Here is a 5,566-nt window from a genome sequence, read left to right on the forward strand (position 1 = left end):
ATATGGTATCTGCTGTGGTAAGGAGAAAGACTCCAGTCTCAATAATATTTCATGTGGACCCTTGTATTAGCTTTAAAAAGAACAAAGACAATGCCCCAGAGAAGGAAGACCATCACCATGAACTCAGTAAAGAAGCCAGTGGAATCTACTGAATCACAGTTACGGAGTTCCATATAATAGTTGTTGTTAGGTGCCACTAAGTCAAGTTGTTGTTGTTATGTGCTGTCGAGTCGCTTGCGACTCATAGCAACCCTATGTACAACACCCCTAAACTCTGCTCTATCCTGTGCCAGTCACACCGTCTCTGACACACCCATCCCGATTACCCCAATCACTGAATCAATCCACCTCATAGGGGGCCTTCCCCTTCTGCGTTATCCCTCCACCCTCCCAAGCATGATGTTCCTCTCCAAGGACCTGTCCCTCCTTGCAACATGCCCAAAGTATGTTAGACGGAGCCTTAGAATCCTTGCCTCCAAGGAGCAGCCTGACTTGACCCTCTCCAGGATGAATCTGTTTGTTTTATTCGCAGTCCATGGTACCCTCAATACTCTTCTCCAGCACCACAGCTCAAAGGCATCAATTCTCCTTCAATCCTCCTTAGTCATTGTCCAACTCTCTGATGCATAACAAGTGATAGCAAAGACCATGGCCTGTATCAGGTGCACCTTAGTCTCCAAAGAGATACCATTGCTCTTCAGTACTTTGGAGAGGTCCCTAACAGCAGACTTTCCCATGGCAAGTCAAGTACAACTTTATAATGACCCTATAAACAAAAGATCTGAACCCTCCTATCCTGCACCATACTTAAATCATCCCAACTCATTTGAACCCAGTGCCACAGACCTTGTATCAATCCATCTCGTTGAGAGTCTTCCTCTCCTTCCTTGACCCTGCAACTTTGTGAGTATAAGGTGTCTCTCCAAGGAAGCATTCTAGTTGCACTTTCTTCCAGACCTCTCTGTTTATTCTTTTGGTACTCATCTCCAACATCACAGCTCAAAGGTATTGGTTCTTCTCCTGTCATCATTATTCCTTGTCCAGCTCTCAGATGTATAGCAGGTAATTAGAAAGACTGTGGCTAGAATCAGGCGCACTTTAGTCTTTAAACTGACATCATGAAATGATGCTGCCAGGGCCTGCCTGTGGTCATGGTCCTTTTGAGGAGGGGGGGGGGCGGTCATCAGCCGATTCCCTTCATGTTTGTAGCGCCCCGTCTAGGTTCCTTTGCATCCTCTGCACCTCTTTACTTCCAGACTCTCATCGAAGTTGCTGAGTCATGGCATTCACAGAGGTCCATCCGGTGGCCACAGCCATGCCCAACGGCGTTTGCGCTCGCCCAGCGGTGCGGCCCGAGAAGGGTTGGGTGACAGTGGTGCTTAGTGGGCACAGCGGAGCAACGGGGAGATGGTGGACCTGCAATGGCAGGACACTGACATCATGTGCCGCAGCAAGGAAGGAAATAATGCTGGCCATACAGTTGTAGCTTCTGTAGAATATGCTTTTCATCTTTTACCCTGTGGCATAATTAATCCAAACATTACTGCAGTCATTGGAAATGGAGTGGTAATTCATCTTTGAGGATTGTTTGAGGAAGCCAAGAAAAATGTTTGAAAATGAAAAGGTCTAGATGGGTGGGGAAAGAGACAACCTGTCATACAGAGCTCAGACTGTATTTTATTTTCATCACTGATAGGATCGAGGAGCAACAGAGCCAAGAGCAAAGCAGGGGAAAATTTGGGTACCACCAAAAAGGCATTGGCCCCTGGAATTCTTCCAAAGGTGCTCAGATTGGGCTTCAGATGTGTGATCTTATCTCCTATTTTGATGGCTTCTCAGAGGTTCAAAGTTCTGGCTAATCAGTACAAATCTATATCCCCTGTTTTGGAGATTGGCTTGAACTACAAAAACTCAAAGGTTATTTCTATGGGAAAAATTAAACCAATAGTGAGAGATGGTGTTTACTTCCTATACGAGGGCCTGCATGGACCAACAAAGAAAATCTTGGTAGAAGGTGCAAGTGCAACTCTGCTGGATATTGATTCTGGGACTTACCCTTTTGTAATCTCAAATTTTACTGTTGGAGGTGTCTACAACGGTTTAGAGATGCACCCTCAAAATGTGGGGAAGGTGTCGGCCTTGTGAAAACATACACTACTCAAGTTAGGATGGGTGCCTTTCCTAGGAATCAAGACAAGATTGGGGAATTATTTCAAACAAGAGGTAAGAGCGTTTGGTGCAAGTATTGGAAGGAAAAAAGGATGTGGCTGGTTGGACCTCATTTTGCTCCAATATGGTCACATGATTAATGGATTTACTGCATTGGCACTTACCAAATTGGATATTTTAGACATGTTTACAGAAATCAAAGTTGGAGTTGCTTACAAGTTAGATGGTGAAATCATACCTCATATCCCAGCAAACTAGGAAGTCTTGATGTTCAATATAAGACTCTCCCAGGATGGAACACAGATAAATCAAATGCAAGAACATTTAAGGATCTACCTGTCAATGCACAAAATTATGCTCTGTTTATTGAAGATGAGCTTCAAATTTCAGTTAAATGGATTGGCTTTGGGAAATCCAGAGACTCCAAGATTCAGCTCTTTTAAAGATTTCCAGTGACAAAAGGCACACTCCTGAAGGGGAGGGGGACAACTTTTATAGACATTTCACTTCTGATCTGAAAATGCAAGAATAAAGACATTGACTGGCACTGTAAGGCCAGCAGTTGTCTGCAATCTCTTCAGTGGAGGTGAACTTTGGCATACTCCCGTGTCAGCTTTCGTTAGCTGGCATCATGTCTGAATCTTTCACTGCTTCTTCTGCTCATGGTACCACATTTCTTTTTAATGTTTGTGTTGTTTGTTGTTGCTGTGTGCCATAGAGTTGCTTGTGACTCATAGCGACCCTATGTACCATAACCCTGAAACCTGCTCTAACCTGTGCCAACCTTATTGTCTCTGACACACTTACCCTCATTACCCTAGTCACTGAATCAATCTATCTCATTGAGGGTCTTCCTTTCTTGTGCTGTCCCTCCATCCTTCCAAGCATGATGTTTCTCTCCAAGGACTATTCCCTCCTTGCAACATGCCCAACGTGTGTCTGATGAAGCCTCAGAATCCTTGCCTCCAAGGAACAGCCTGGTCTCACCCTCTCGAGGATGAACCTGTTTGTTCTCCTGGCAGTCCATGGTATATTAGTACTCTTCTCTAACAGCACAGCTCAAAGGCATCGATTCTCTATTTTCCCTAATCATTGTCCAGCTTTCTGGCACACAGCGAGTAATTGTGAAGACTATGGCCTGGATCAGGTGCAGTTTAGTCTCCAGACTGGCTTCGTTGCTCTTCAGTACTCTGGAGAAGTCCCTGACAGCAAATTCCCAATGCAATTCATCTTGTGATTTCCTGGCTGTTTAGTGGTAGTAAAATCCATACTGTTTGTAAATGGAAAGAGAATAACTTTCAATGTAGTTTTTCTTCATTATTTGCATCGTATGTTCTTGGGTTTTGTTCCCTACTACATAGTAAGAACAATGAAAGCAATTTTGCACATGTATTTTATACATTCTAATCATTCAGTTTTATCTTTACTGTTAGAAAAAAGTTATTAACTGACAGGAGTTCTGTAAATTTTTGTAACACTGTACATTCTGGTAAAATTATGAACTGTTTCTTTTCTGCTGAGACCATTGCAAAATAGAGCTTTGTGTAAGGGCAGGGGTAATCTTAAATTCTTTAATTTATATGGAGTACAGAACTTCTTACTCTTTGTAAATTATTTAATAAATGTACAAAATGTTCAAAGAGAAAAGATGTCCCCCAAACAAAACTCTTAAATTTTTTTCTTTAAAGTAGTCATTAGGTGACTTGTGATAGTAGGTGGATATTTCAGACATTAACTCTGCAATATATATCTTGCCTTTTTCTATGTTCCTTAATCTAGTTCTATCTTCCTTAATCTGGTAGATTTTCTTTTCCCTCCAGTATTGTGCCTGCCAGTATGCATAATTGTTTGTACCTGTCCAAATGAGCCCAAATTGCCAAACATTAAGACTTTATTTCTCCTTTCTTGGTAGGAGGGGAGGGAGGAGAGAAAGCGCATTATTTGACAATTTTGTTGTTGTGTACTGTAGAGTCGGAACCGGAACCAACCCATAGCTGATCCTCTGGTGGATTTTCAGAGACAGTTAATTGCTCAAGAGGAGATTACCCACCCTTCTCCTGTGGAGCAGCTGGTGGCCTCGAAGCACATGCCTTTGGCATTGCAACGCAGCTCGTTGCCACTAGGCCACCAGAGCTCCCTATTTGACAATTAGGTTTAACAGTGTATTGTAGATTATCCTTCAATGAACTATCGTAAATGTTTAAATTAAGTGCCACTTAAATATATTTTATTATACCATCAATAGCTGATTTTAAAAAAGCCAAATATTTCTAGTAAAAACCAAATAAAACAAAAAACCAAACAAAAACTGGGCATCATTGCTCCTCAGTACTTTGGAGAGATCCCTGACAGCAGATTTTCCTAATGCTATGTGTCTACTGATTGCCTGACTGCTCATACCAAGGCTGTTGATTGTGGACTCAAGCAATATGAAATAGTTGAGAATTTCATTTTTTTCCTTCATCTATCAGGTTGTTGCTTTTGGTCCAATGATAAGGATTTTTGTTGTCTTGCTGTTGAGAGAAACGTAATATATATTGAACACTGTAGTCTTTGATCCTTATGGCAAGTATTTTTCACATTCAGCAAGCAAGATTGTGTTATCTGCACTGTACAGGTTGTTGATGAGTTTTCCTCCGATCCTGATGCCACAATCTTTTTCATTAAGTCTAACTTTTCAGATTATTTTCTCAGCATGCTGGTTGTCTAGGAATGGAGAAAAGATACATCCCTGATGCACGTCTTTCCCAACTGTAAACCATGCAATGTTCTCTTGTACTGGTCAGACAATAGCTTTTTAGTCTAGATATGGATTTTGTATAAGCATAATTAATTATGATATAAAGGACCAAAAATCATAAAATCATGTTTGGTGGCAGGTCAGTTCATCAGTGCTGCAAGAGGAACTGCAGAAGTGGGGAAAGGTCGTAATTGAGATGTGTCATCACAGTCACTGTACCAAAAAGAATTGACCGACACAGAAGAATTTCAAGAAACAACATATAATGAAGAGGGAATACTGATGAAGGAGGACGTTCAGGCTGCACTGAAGGACTTGACAAAATATAAAGCCCCAGGAACTGATGGAATACCAATTGACATATTTCAACAAACAAATGCTTCCCAGAACATACTCACCAGGTTGTGCCAAGAAATCTGGAGGGCAACTACCTGGCCAACTGACTAGAAGAGATAGATCCATATTTATTCCCATTCCAAAAAAAGATGACCCAACAGAGTGTGGATAGATGGATCTTGGCTGAAAGCAGGGAATACCAGAGGAATGTCTATCTGTGTTTCGTTGACTATGCAAAGGCATTTGACTGTGTAGATCATAACAAACTATGGCTGACTCTGAGAAGAATGGGAATCCCGGAACACTTGATCGTTCTAATGC

General features: G+C 41.7%; 1 pseudogene; it reads left to right on the forward strand.

The window, feature by feature from the left end:
• The first annotated feature begins 1,279 nt into the window (after positions 1 to 1,279).
• On the forward strand, positions 1,280 to 2,612 carry LOC102871719 (annotated as a pseudogene).
• The last annotated feature ends 2,954 nt before the right edge of the window (positions 2,613 to 5,566 follow it).

Source organism: Elephantulus edwardii, unplaced genomic scaffold (genome assembly GCF_000299155.1).
Source record: "Elephantulus edwardii isolate Elephantulus edwardi_28Jun2011 unplaced genomic scaffold, EleEdw1.0 scaffold00038, whole genome shotgun sequence".
Lineage (NCBI taxonomy): Eukaryota > Metazoa > Chordata > Mammalia > Macroscelidea > Macroscelididae > Elephantulus > Elephantulus edwardii.